We start from the raw sequence: 14,121 nt of genomic DNA, 5'->3' as shown, positions 1-14,121 counted from the left end.
CACACCCCTGGGAGCACAGAGCACCCCAACACAATTCCCCAATGGTCCGCATGGGGAGCTCAGAGAGCATCCTCAGGGATTTCAGAATTCGCCTGGGATCAGACACCACACAACAACCTCAATGACCAATGGGAAAGATTCTTTAACTTTGTTTTTTTTTGTTTTTTTTTTTTGTTTTGTTTTGTTTTCTTTTTTTTTTTAAATTTTATTTTATTTTTAAACTTTACATAATTGGATTCTTTAACTTTGAACAAAATTTATTCTGGTTTAAATTTTAGACGTTCTGTCGAAGGGCGCAGTTTCAGTCTCCGCATCGGTCCCGGCCGCATCTTCGTCTTCTTTTACCTCCACCTGCAGCATTTTACTGGGCGCCCGAAACAGGTGCCAATCTGTCTCGTGCGCCCAGGGCACCTGATCGGCAAACAGAAGCCTCCATATATACGGCAGGTTACATGATTTCTTACTCCTTGAGTAAATCCTAAAAAGAGAAGGAAGAGGGAAAAATGTGTCAGCAGGAAAGCGGCATCTCGAGAAGGCCAGCTGTGTCCCCTCTGAGCGAGGCCCTGGGGCTTTCTGTGCTGAGATGCGGACATGGCCTCGTGACAACAAGATGTGAATCCAGGACCTCGTTGACCAGCTTCCAGACAGACACTGGCCCTGCCCAGGCTCTGGTGGACCCTCACGTTTCCAGAACCAGAGGCTGAGGGACTGGGGTGTGAGGACCCTGGTTGTGTCCACCACGAGGGCAAAGACCGGGAAGCTCTGCTACATCCACCTTCCCACCAGGAGTCAGAAGCGGCCTGTAGGTTCTATTTTCACTGTTTACTTTTCAAACTCATGGAGTCAGTCAAGTAGTGCAGCTGAGATAGGAGGAAAAGATGCAGCTGAAAGTGTAAGAACTGTTTAAAGAGAACTTATTCTCAAAGCAACTTACAGCTGACAGTGACAATGGTTCAGAAAAAAAAAAGTTTTGTATCATCGTCTCTACTGACTCAGAACGCTCTCAGCGCTGGTGCGATTCAACCCCTCTCCTCCTCCCTTTGTGGTTTCCTCCCGACCAGCCACCTTCCCGTCTTCCTCACACGCCTTTTTCCTCTTGACCACAAGGCACCTTTGGTCCCTCTCTAGTTCCCCATCCAGGGATAGAACCCGGGCCACACTCCTTACACCCCCGTCCTCTCCCTGCCACTGGACTAAGAGTTGGGTTACAGTCTTAAACAACACTGATCAAACAAGGCCTTTTCAATTTGATTTTGACATCTAATCAGTTGTCTCAGGTCTCAGTCTCTGCATCCTCTCCCTCTCTCCCTCTCTCCCTCCTTCCTTCCTACATATTTTCATCCCATTTCCGGAAATATCAAGGGTAAGATTAAACTCAGACAGCCTATCCTGCACACTGCTTTGGATGTGCTGCCTCCCAGCTGTGGAGAGAGGGTTGCATCGTCAGCGATGTGTCCTGGAGGACCTTCCTGCTGAGGAGACTCAGCACGGAGCATCGCAAAGGGAGCTCCTGAAGCCCAGGCTCGGCCTGACTCTCCTCTGGACTTGTCTGGTCACCCAGAGCCACCACCCTTCAAATAGAAAGATTTATAAAGAGACATTCTGTACTTCTGTCATGGGACAAAATCAAATTTCTTGCTTTTATGAAAAAGAAAAAAAGGAGAGTCACTTAACAGAGGCAACTTCTGTTTCCTCCTCATGAAACCAATGAGGAGACGGGCTCAGAAGCTTGACTCGCTAGAGTGGCTTAGAAACAACCTGGAATTTTGCAGGGCAGTTCTCAGAACCCTCTTGCTACTGAGGACTCAGCGCTGGCTTCTCAGAAGCACCAAATATGGTGGGTTTAGTCTGACCACGTGTAGATGGGGGTAGCAGGACAGAAGGAGGTAGAAACAGGAGAGAGAGCCCATGGCTCCCCCTGGGGCTCCCACGAGCTCACCTGACCCAGCAGACAGGACCAGGAAGAGGAGCGCGAGGAGCAGGTGATGGAGCCTCATGCTGGTGTCCCGAGCTCTGCGGCTGATGCTGGAGAAGAGGCTGCTCTTGCCGCTTTAAAAAGGTCCCAGGTTCCGGGAGGATTTCTGCGCTGGCTGTGGATTTGGTTATTAGGAACTGGTTAACTGAACCTCTTCCCTGTGTGTCATGGGAGTGGCCTTTATAGCACAAAGCAGGGGCAGTCACTTGTATGCTAATGAGGCTGTGGAAACCCCAGGAAAAGCTTTCCTGCTGCCCTTTTAACCACAAACTTCTCCTTGGCAGTCAGTTCAGCTGGTGGGCAGGGGTGTGGCAAGGGGCACAGACTTGCCTGTTTCCCCTGGCAGGGGCACAGACTTCTTGCGGAACCTTAGCTTACCCACTCCCCAGCCCCACCCTCGCCCTTCCAGGGCTTTGAAACTGCCCACTGTTTTCCTGTGCAGAAGGAAATGGCACCCCACTCAAGTACTCTTGCCTGGAAAATTCCATGGATGGAGGATCCTGGTGGGCTACACTTCATGGGGTTGCAGAGAGTCAGACATGAAACGGAGACTTCACTTTCTTTATTTCTATACTTCCTTTTGGCCTTGAAGAAGCACAAGCTGGAATCAAGATTGCAGGGAAAAATATCAATAACCTCAAATATGCAGATGACACCACCCTTAGGGCAGAAAGTTAAGAGGAACTAAAAAGCCTCTTGATGAAAGTGAACGAGGAGAGTGAAAATGTTGTCTTAAAGCTCAACATTCAGAAAACTAAGATCATGGCATCCGGTCCCATCACTTCATGGAAGATACATGGGGAAACAGTGGAAACAGTGTCAGACTTTATTTTTTGGGACTCCAAAATCACAGGAGATGGTGATTGCAGCTGTGAAATTAAAAGACGCCTATTCCTTGAAAGGAAAGTTATAACCAACCTAGATAGCATTTAAAAAGCAGAGATATTACTTTGCCAAAAAATGTCAAGGCTATGGTTTTCCCATTGTCATGTATGGATGTGAGAGTTGGACTGTGAAGAAAGCTGAGTGCCGAAGAATTGATGCTTTTGAACTGTGGTGTTGGCGAAGACTCTTGAGAGTCCCTTGGACTGCAAGGAGATCCAACCAGTCCATCCTAAAGGAGATCACCCCTGGGTGTTCTTTGGAAGGACTGATGCTGAGGCTGAAACTCCAATCCTTTGGCCATGTCATGCGAAGAGTTGACTCATTGGAAAAGACCCTGATGCTGGGAGGGATTGGGGGCAGGAGGAGAAGGGGATGACAGAGGATGAGATGGCTGGATGGCATCACCAACTCGATGGACATGAGTTTGAGTGAACTCTGGGAGTTGGTGATGGACAGGGAGGCCTGGCATGCTGCAATTCATGGGTTCGCAAAGAGTTGGACACTACTGAGCGACTCAACTGAACTGAACTGATAGTTCCTTTTGGAGAAGGAAATGGCAACCTGCTCCAGTGTTCTTGCCTGGTGAGTCCCATGGACTGAGGAGCCTGGTGGGCTGCAGTCTACGGGGTTGCAGAGAGTCGGACATGACTAAGCAACTAACACATACACTGTTTCCATGAAAGGCTGTTTCAGGCCCAAATAGGGACTAACTCGTTCAGAGGCAGTTTCACTCCCTGGGCAAGACTTGCTGACTCCCAGCATCCACAGAGACAGCCATGCTCTTTCTGGCCCCTGGAGCACTGAGGGAAGAGACCCAGTGGTCCCGACCTGCTCCCCACACCAGCTAGCCCGTTATGGGATGGCAGCAACAGTCGCCGCCAAAATCTTGGTTTTCTTTGCCCACCAGAGCTGAATAAAAATTGTGGAGACAGAGTTTGGAGGAAACAGAAAGATGGCTTTAATCATTAAGCCGGCAGAAGGGAGAACTCGATAGGTTCCTGCCTCAAGGAGCCTGTCTCCCCTCCATCGGGAATCCAGGGGATCATACAGTCGGGGCTCACAGTCAGGGCTTTGAGATATGGGACAAAAGGTGTAGGGGTCCTGAATTCTCTCTTTTGCACTGTTGGGAAACTGTCAATACGCCAGTGTTAGGTAGCTAGGTATTTGGGTCTGGCAGTTGGTCCTGGTGCTTGGGTCCATAGTCCTTTGGGGATGTCCTGGTGACTTTCTTCTTGTAATACAAAAGGGGGAAAGCAATCCACTAGGGGTGGCTTCCAAAGAGAGTGCACCATAAAGTTAAGCATCAAGATGAGGTTAAAATAGAGCAAAGAGAGGAACCAAACTACAAGGGGAGGTTTATGATGCCATAAAGTTAAGTATCAGGACGTGGCTAGAATAAGTTAAAGGATAATAGATGCAGAATGTGGCTCCTGCAGAAATGGAGGGCCATAAGTGTCAGTGTTCACATAATAGGTTAGTCTTCTGCAAAGAAAAAACTTGGTTATCAATACAGACTGTAGGTTAGGAACAGTTCAAGTGGAGAAAGACACAAAAGGGAAAAAAGAAAGAAAGAGGGGGAAAAAAACTTTTATTAATTCTCTGCAACACAATCACACACCTGTCTCATGAAATCTCAGTGGGACACGTGATGGGCAGATGGGTGCTCTGTTTCCCTTTATCAGAGACAGAGTGGGAGGATGACTCTGCCACTGAACGCATATTCCCAGCCTAGTATCACGAAGCAGGCCCAGCAGTGGGGACCCCTTCACTGGGTTGAGAGGGACCTCCATCACTAAGTAACATCCCTCACTTAGTAACATCTGTCCATCTCAGTGTTGGAGAGACACTGACCTGGCTTTTCAGAAACACTAAATCTCAGGATGGAACTTGCCATACAGCTCTGAGTAGAACTCCAAGCCCTTTAGAAATGTGGGAACCCAGGAGGACCACATCCTGAAGGAGCCCCCGGAGCTTCAGTCCTGTTCAGGTCCCCCGCTGTGGCTCAGAGTCTTGCATCTGAGGCTCGGCAAAGCCAGGAAGCTGCCTTGAGCAGACAGAGTCCCTGGCTGGCACCCAGGGATAGGATTTTTCTGATGGAAAATAAGTTGTCTTGATCATAGTTCCTCGTGGTTTAGCTCTAAATGATATTTGAGAGCGGTAGATATCATCTACATATATATATATATAAAATTATCTATACCTAAGATATATATCTATATCTATATCTATATATATATATCTGTTCTTTTATGGACCTTGCAGGCAAAATCTATACTACAGGGTCAATTTATAAACACGCTATAGTACTACACTGGAGAAAGAAGTGAGACTGAATCATTGTCTACTGTGTCTCTTCATTGAAAATGATGTTTTTCAGGGAATTCTGCTTAATGTTATGTGACAGCTTGGATGGGAAGGAAGTTTGGGGCAGAATGGATACATGTATATGCATGGCTGAGTCTCTTTGCTGTCCACCTGAAACTATCACAACATTATTAATCAGCTTTCCTCCACAGTTTTTTAAAAAATAATTTTAAAAAATGCTGTTTTACGAGACTTCCTTGAAGAGTGGGTAAGAGTGGGTAAGACTCTGTACTCCCAAGCATAGCACATCACGTAAGTAGATCCCACATGCCACAACTACGACCTCAGTTCAGTTCAGTTCAGTCGCTCAGTGATGTCTGACTCTTTGTGACCCCATGAACTGCAGCATGCCAGGCCTCCCTGTCCATCACCAACTCTTGGAGTTCACTCAAACTCACATCCAATGAGTCCATGAATCCATCCAGCCATCTCATCCTATGTCATCCCCTTCTCCTTCTGCCCCCAATCCTTCCCAGCATCAGGGTCTTTTCCAATGAGTCAACACTTCACATGAGGTGGCCAAAGTACTGGAGTTTCAGCTTTAGCATCATTCCTTCCAAAGAACACCCAGGACTGATCTCCTTTAGAGTGGACTGGTTGGATCTCCTTGCAGCCCAAGTTACCCTCAGGAGGCTTCTCCAACACCACAGTTCAAAAGCATCAATTCTTTGGCACTCAGCTTTATTCATAGTCCAACCCTCACATCCATACATGACCACAGGAAAAACCATAGCCTTGACTAGACGGAACTTTGTTGGCAAAGTAATGTCTCTGCTTATTATATGCTATGTAGGTTGGTCATAACTTTCCTTCCAAGGTGTAAGCATCTTTTAATTTCATGGCTGCAATCACCATCTGCAGTGATTTGGGAGCCCAAAAAAATAAAGTGCAACACTGTTTCCACTGTTTCCCCATCTATTTCCCACGAAGTGATGGAACCAGATCCATGATCTTAGTTTTCTGAATGTTGAACTTTAAGCCAACTTTTTCACTCTCCTCTTTGACCTTCATCAAGAGGCTTTTTAGTTCCTCTTCACTTTCTGCCATAAGGGTGGTGTCATCTGCATATCTGAGGTTATTGATATTTCTCCTGGCAATCTTGATTCCAGCTTGTGCTTCTTCCAGCCCAGGGTTTCTCATGATGTACTGTGCATATAAGTTAAATGAGCAGGGTGACAATATACCGCCTTGACATACTCCTTTTCCTATTTGGAACCAGTCTGGTGTTCCGTGTCCAGTTATAACTGTTGCTTCCTGATCTACATATAGGTTTCTCAAGAAGCAGGTCATGTGGTCTGATATTCGCATCTCTTTCAGAATTTTCTACAACTTAGTACAGCCTAAATAAATAAACAGAACAAAAATTGGTGTGTTTTAGTGATCTATGGTTTGCAGCACAGCAGATTTTTTTTTTCTTTTAAGGAAGCTGATGATGCAGTTTTATGTGCAAGACCAGGCATGACTTTTCATAGAAGGGCATTTCCAAAAGGGGTCAGGGTGCCATGGTGAGTTTCAAGGGAGTTTCCTGCCATGGTTCCTCACCAGTTGGAAAACGGCCCTTGTCAGGAATTGGACAATTGCAGTGGCTTATTTTTCCTTGGCAAGGTCTAAAGATGAGTCCTTTGCAGCTATGTTAATCCTGCAGATAGCACCCAGGGGCATCTCTGTACATCAGGGAAGGGTCCTGTTGCCTCAGCAAGGAGGTCACACACCCAAGAAAGCATGGGGTGGCTCACCAGAAACCAGAGATGAATTCATATAGAATAGAGGGAAGGGTTATTTTTAGGTCAAGTCTACATGAACTGTTAGTTTTCCCAGGTTCAAAGCCAAACAAGGCCATGTGGATCGTGGTTGCTTCATGCCTGGGCTGAGAGTTAACTCATGGATTCATTCTTTAAAGGGAAGATAAATGCTGTGTCCCAAACCCTTAACCTGTGAGTCGGAAATTGAGGCAGGGTCTTTCCAGCAAAGCGCCTCAGTTCCTCAGGTAAGAAGGGGAGTCCCAGTTCTACAGATAAGATTTTGAAGACCAAATCCCTTTACATCTATGACTCCACAAACAGGTGTTCTCAGCATGGAGCCCTGGGTGTTAATGGGCAGAGGCCGTTGTCCCCAGTTCCCTTGTCCTATGGACGGGCCGGGCGTCATGGCTTCTGACAGTCACGTGGAGACCTACCCGGAGAAGGGGGCCAGGGCTGGGTCTAATGCTGTGCTCTCCCACTGACACTTTTACTAGTTTCTTCTTTGAACTTGTCCCACAATTATATTTTGCAATGAGCCTTGCTCAGTAGCTGGGCACTTTTATTCAAATTATCTCTTTGAATTCCCCTAAACAAACCCGCCAGGTAGGTATGCCCCAAGGTTTATACAAGATGGTCCCGAGGACTAGAAAGCCATGTCTGAGGCCACAGGCAAAACTGACTTAAACAGTCGATTAAAATTGGCTGCAAATCCAACAAAAAGTTGTGTCCAAGGCCATAGTCAACTAAGTGGCAGTGATGTAACTTGGAGCAAAATCGACCTCTCTTCCAATGTTCCTGCCTGTCTCCTGCAGTCACCACAGTGTCCTCAGAGCTTTACCAGGACATTCTCCTATAACTGGAAAGCCTGAATAGTGCTGTCAAATGCCAGCTATCTGGTGCTAATGAGATCGGAATTGGGCGGGGCACAACCTTTAAAAGAATGATGGGGACTTCCCTGGTGGTCCACTGGTTAAGAATCTGCCTTGGAGCACAGGGGATGTGGATTTAGTCTCTGGCCTGGGCACTAGGATTCCACATGAAAGAAAGAAAGTGAAGTCGCTCAGTTGTGTCCGACTCTTTGTGACCCCATGGACCTTTGGCCACCAGGCTCCTCTGTCCATGGAATTATCCAGGGAAGAATACTGCAGTGGGTTGCCATTTCCTTCTCCACATGCCGTGAGGGGACTAAGCCAGTGTGCTGAGATGAATATCCTGCATACCGCAACTAAGACCTGAAGTAAATATATTTTTTTAAATCCCTTTGTAACACGGCAGCTGGTGACACACCCAGAGGCGCCGTGACAATTCCAAGGCTGACCGGAAAGGTCAAAAAGGAGGTGCTGACCCAGTTCCTGGAAATCCCAACCCTTTCTGCAAAATAGCTGGAATACTCCTCCCACTCATTAGCCTATGAAATGACCCACCCCTATAAACACCGACAGCCCCATACCCTGGTGCTGGGCTTGCTTTCCAAGATGGCCCACACTCTCCGTGTAGCGTGTTTCCTCCCTGGATTGACCTTCCTTCACCATGACTCGCTCTTGAGTCCCTGCTTATGCGAAGTCAAGTCCCCATATTTGGCGGCCATCCCAGGGACTCGGACGTGACCTGGGATGCGACCATCCTCTCTCACCCCACTCTCTTTCCCGCAACACTGCTGCCATCTCCTCCAGCCTCAGAGATCACTGGAGCGTTAAAAGAGCATCATCTTTTCAGTTTGTTCATTGTTTCCTTTGCTGTGCAGAAGCTTTTCAGTTCAATGGATCCTACCATTTAGCTTTGTTTTTGTGGCTTGTGCTTTTGGTGTCAAGCTCAAAATCATCCTTGTGAAGACCCATGCCAAAGAACTTTTCTCCTATGCTTTCTTTTAGGAGTTTTGTGGTTTCAGGAGTTTTGTGATTTTTGTAAACCTTTAATCTATCTTGCATTGAATTTTGTGTATGGTATAAGAGATCTTACTTGCTCAACCAGGGATGGAAACTGTGCCCCCTGCATTGAAAATTTGGAATCTTAACCACTGGATGGTCAGGGAAATTCCAACTATAACTGCTTATTTGTCTGTCTCTCCAGTTATTCCTGTAAGTTTTCTTTAAGAATTTTAAAATTCCTTTGCTAAGTACATTCTGATTCACTATTCATATGTATTCTTGATGAATTAAACATTTTATTGTCAAGATAAATATCAGCTCTCTATATCTGGTCCTTGTCCTAAAAGTTACTTGATTGTGCTGTGCTTAGTCACTCAGGCATGTCTGACCCTTTGTGACCCCATAGCCTGTAGCCTGCAGGCTCCTCTGTCCATGGGGATTCTCCAGGCAAGAATACTGGAGTGGGTTGCCATGCCCTCCTCCAGCGCATCTTCCCAAACCAGGGGTCAAACCAGGTCTCTTGCATTGGAGGTAGCTTCTTTACCATCTGAGCCACCAGGAAAGCCTGTCAATTAACCAATACAGCCTACCATGTTTTCTTTAATTTAATGTTTCCATAGCATATCTGTCAGCTCAACAGTAAAGAATCTGCTTGAGATGCAGGAGATGCAGAGACATGGTTTTGATCCCTGGGTTGGGGGACATTCCCCAGAGGAGGGCTTGGGAACACACTGCAGTAATCTTGACTGGATGATTCCATGGGGTTCTCAAGAGAGTTGGGCACAACTGAGGGTCTAAACAATGACCACAGCAGATCTGTTTCCATCCTTTCATTTTAAATCCACTTGCCTTTATATTTGATGTCTCAAGTGGGTTCTTTATAGTTAGTTTTTATCTGATCCTTTTTTTTTTTTTTTTTTTTTACTGAAATGACCATCTCTCTCCTTAAGATAGGGTCTAGAATCTTAGCATCAGACTTTATCCCATCAAGGTGAGCCAAAATCCCATCTAGTATCATAGACTTCGTTTTTCAGTTTTTCAGAGCAGTTTTAGAATTGAACGAGAAGCACAGAGTTTTTAGGCAGGCTACACAGGCAGGCTACAGTCAATGGGGTCACAAAGAGTCAGCACTTCCACATTCCACAGAGTAGCAGAGTCAGACACAACTGCAGTGACTTAGCACAAAGGCACACACCCCTGATTCCAATGCCCACTGCTGGTTTTCTGTCCAGAAGTAAAGATACCTGCACTCTCTGAACTTTGACCCCTCTCTCTTAGACTCAGAAGAATTGTTGGTCTGTTTGGGTTTTTGTTGCCTGAGCTTTAGGCCTGGAAATCTGTAGAGACTGGAGATGTCATAAGTCTCACTTCACTTGTTTTCTTTTCTTTTTTAAAAAATGGTTAAGCACATAACATTTAATCAGCGAATTCATTAATTTGGCTGCCTTGGACCTTAATCATGCCAGGCAGGATCTCAGTTGTGGTATGTGGGATCTAGTTCCCTGACCAGGGGTGGACCCAGGCCCCCTGCATTGAGAGCACAGAATCCCAGCCGCCAGACCACCAGGGAAGTCCCTCACCTCACTTGTTTTCTTCTCTCCTCAATTATGGTCCTGGACTGCTTGTGCCAGAGTCTGAATCAGTAGTTTCACAGGTTTTGCCTGGTTCCTTAGTTGTGTACTGTAGGAGGGCAGTATACAGTCCCATCACAGTCCATTTATTTTTTTAAATGCTGAATTCTTCAGTCCAAGCTCTTGTCTTTGAAGGTGTGCCCTTTCTTCCTGAGATACTCAGGTAAACAACTCCCCTCACCTCGGCAAGATTCCTGTTCTCTCCTGGAGCTGCGTGTTCCTGAATGATGCCCCTTGCTTTAGTTCCTGCTGAAGATCCCAGTCCCTTCGAGCTTTCCTGTTATTTTTCTGCATGTTTCAGGGGCAGTGATGCAGGTTCTATGAACAGGTTTCCGTCACTCTGGCTCCTTTTGCTTCCCTCCCTTTCCTTCCCATCCTCTTTCTATATCCTCAGCCTGTCTCATCTTGTGGAGGGGAAACTGCTAAAGGAGAGGTAACCCAGCTCCTAGCTTGTGTAGACGGTGGTTGCAGTGAGCTGCCTGTACCACCTCATTTATTTTACCCAGCAGCTTCAGGCAGGAGGTAAGACCTTAGAAACGGGAGCTCTGTCCACTCTGCTCAGAGGGGATGGGGGGTGGAGGTCTCCTCTGATGGACCATGGGAGGAAGGAAGCAATGGAAACCACGTGGCCGCTGGTCGGCGGGGCTTTGCAGAGACCCACCATCATCACCCAGGGTCTCTGGGGAAGCTCTTCCCTGAGCCCTGCGCTCCCCGGGAGTGGCTGCTTCCTAAGCCTCCCCCACTCCCCAGTCCTCTGCCCACCCCCAAACCTACTCCTGGCTTCCCAGCCCTGGCATTTGGGGCTGCCCTTCTTGTTATGTGTTTCTTAGCTTCTGTTCATTTCTCCCACCAGCTATGTCTCTGTGTGTCAGTTATTGCAGGGTTGCAAAAACACGTTGTCCACATAATGCTAACACAATCTCAGCTGTAGTCTGTGGTCAAGTTTTGGTGAAGAAACTGAAATTTTCCAAGACTGTCTTGTGTCTATTTGCTGGGGGTGGGAGGGGGAGGGCGGGGGAGGGGTGTTCTCCAAAGGTTCTGCAACCCAGGAAAAGTTACTTCAGAGGGTAGACACATACAGCCCATTCCTGAGCGGCTTTCTTGGGGTGCCTCCCATCTTTTTCCTCTTCACTTGTCCACATTTGGTCGTGAGTCAGTCACGGTTCAACACAGAAATAACCCATTTCTTTAAGGAATCATCTCACACCATTATGAAAGTAAGTCCCAAAACAAACAAACATTTTGGCAAGTCCCCAAACAAACAGATCCAGTGCCAGTGCGGTAGACCAGCAGGACTCAGGGAGGAGCTGATCCTTGAGTTCAAATCTGAAGGCTGGCTGCTGGCAGAATTCCTTCCCTTTGGGTGGAAGTCAGTCTTTGTTCAGGCCTTCAACTGATTGGATGAGGCCCACCCATGTCACGCAGGGGTAATAATAACCTGGTTTACCAAAGTCCACTGATTTAAATGTAGGTCTCATTTCCAAACATCCTCACAGAAACACCCAGAATGACGTCTGGCCAAATATCTGGGCAGCAAGGCCGAGCCGCCTCCATACCTGAGATGAAGCACCACAGGGAGGTTCTCAGATTCGCTCTTCTCTGTCTTGTCTCCCTTTTCCTCACAGTGTGGGTTTCCAGCCATTAGAAGCTTTTAGATGGACAGCATTTGTGGTCCGGTAGAGGTGAGAGGACACATGGAAGTGGTCCTCCATCACTCCTGTCTGGCCCATTTACCCATTTTAAAATGAGACCTAAAGGGCTCTTTTTATTACAAACCCTGCATTTTGTCTTTGACAATTTTCAACTGAAGAAGAGCTTGCATAGAGTGAGGAGCACAGATCCTGAGTGTCCAGCTGGAACCCGCATCCCTGTCAAACTCTGGGATGGCCCCATCCAGCCCCAAGTGATCTTGACCCCCTCCCCTCCTCCTCTCCGATCCTCTCCGGCTCATCTCGTCTGCAGAACTCTGTAGAATCTTGGTGGGGAGGTAAGGACACTTTCTCAGCAGTGCAAGGACCTCCAGCTTTGTATCCCAGTAGTTCTGATAAGTTCCCATAGTTTAATGCCAGTAGTTCTCAACTCACATGGTTTTTCATTGTAGTTTATCGTTAAATAACATTTACCCTCATCTTCACTGAATGGTGGGCATTAGTCCCTTGGACTACAAGGAGATCCAACCAGTCAATCCTAAGGGAAATCAAACCAGAATATTCATTGGAAGCCAAATACTGATGCTCCAAAGCTTTGGCCACCTGATGCAAAGAGCCAACTCATTGGGAAAGACCCTGATCCTTGGAAAAATTGAGGGCACAAGAGGAGGTGGCAGCAGAGGACGAGATGTTTGGATGGCATCACAGTCTCATGGACACGAACTTGAGCAAACTCGGGGAGATAGTGAAGGACAGAGGAGCCTGGAGTGCTGCAATCCGTGGGGTCACAGAGTTAGACATGACTGGGAAAGCAACTGAACAACAATAAGAACAACAACAGTGACCTCTGGGAGGGGGAAGGGACCAAGAACTTGTCTGGGTTTGGCTCCTGACAGGTACTGCATGAAGGCTTTTGCCTCAGTGACTGTGGAGCCAACACTGAGAACCAAGGAGGGCTTGGTCGTTTACTGGGCTCAGATTATACATGTGGCCTCTGCAGCAGGGAGCTGGAGGCACCACCAGGGTGGCAAATGGAGCCCAGGGTGTCCTGCACTATTTTCTGCTATTCTCAGCCTGTGAATCACCAGTGTTGTGGACAGACTGCCCCCTGTGGGTCTGATGCACTCAGGAGGCTCTGAAAACAGATAAAAAATAGAGGCTTTTTACTTAGGATACCTAAAACTTACACAGCACACTCTCCCTACCATGGTGTCAGGTAAGGAGAGAATGCATGGGGGGCCTAGGCTTTTGCTTTTGTTCAGGTATAGGGTTGGGGTTCTGGGTTTTCGAGGATGCTGCTGCTGCCACTGCTAAGTTGCATCAATCATGTCCAACTCTGTGTGACCCTTAGAAGGCAGCCCACCAGGCTCCCCCGTCCCTGGGATTTTCCAGGAAAGAATACTAGAGTGGGTTGCCAGTGCCTTCTCCATTCAAGGATGCACTATTGGTGAATTAAAAACATACGAGGGAGAATTTAAAGTGTAGGAAGAGAAACCAACAAACAAGTGACCCAAATGGTCAGTTACAGGAATCAACCAAGGTTTCTAAAACAAAGGAGCCTGGGGAGGGGGCCGTGGCCTGGCCCTTCCCTGGTGTTTTTGGAGTTCTGTGAGTCAGTCTAGCAAATCATACAACCTGAAGGGGGAGGTACTGGGATTCCTGAGTTTGTAGCCAAGTCGGGCAGAAGTGTGGGGGAGCTGGGGACCCAAGAGTTGGCATCTGAGGTGGGGACAGTCTTGTGGAACTGGGATCATACCAGTGAGGCTGCCCCTCCTTCTGGGGTGGTTAGTGTCAGAACTGAGCTGAAGCCATGGGCACACAGTTGGTGTCAAGAAGGGAAAACACACAAACAAAACCCTCTCAGCCAGGACCTGTGAACCCTCTGAAATCTCCGTGTTAAGCAACCACTCTCGACTTCCACCTCCTGTCTTTCTGGCTCAACCCTTTGTAGATGAAGAACCTAGAATCCTTGACCTGATGCTGCTAAGCCCCTTCGCACGCCCCCGG

The 14,121-nt window shown here is 47.4% G+C and overlaps 1 long non-coding RNA gene across 1 annotated transcript; it reads right to left on the bottom strand.

Moving 5' to 3' along the window:
- Positions 1 to 203: 203 nt before the first annotated feature.
- LOC109553285 (uncharacterized) lies at positions 204 to 2,370 on the bottom strand. The gene is made up of 2 exons (XR_011564488.1): positions 1,940 to 2,370; positions 204 to 478 (listed from the first exon to the last, which is right to left on the bottom strand). It is a non-coding gene; the product is annotated as an uncharacterized lncRNA (long non-coding RNA).
- Positions 2,371 to 14,121: the final 11,751 nt, after the last annotated feature.

Source organism: Bos indicus, chromosome 27 (assembly GCF_029378745.1).
Source record: "Bos indicus isolate NIAB-ARS_2022 breed Sahiwal x Tharparkar chromosome 27, NIAB-ARS_B.indTharparkar_mat_pri_1.0, whole genome shotgun sequence".
NCBI lineage: Eukaryota > Metazoa > Chordata > Mammalia > Artiodactyla > Bovidae > Bos > Bos indicus.
This window is presented reverse-complemented; position numbering and strand designations above follow the sequence as displayed.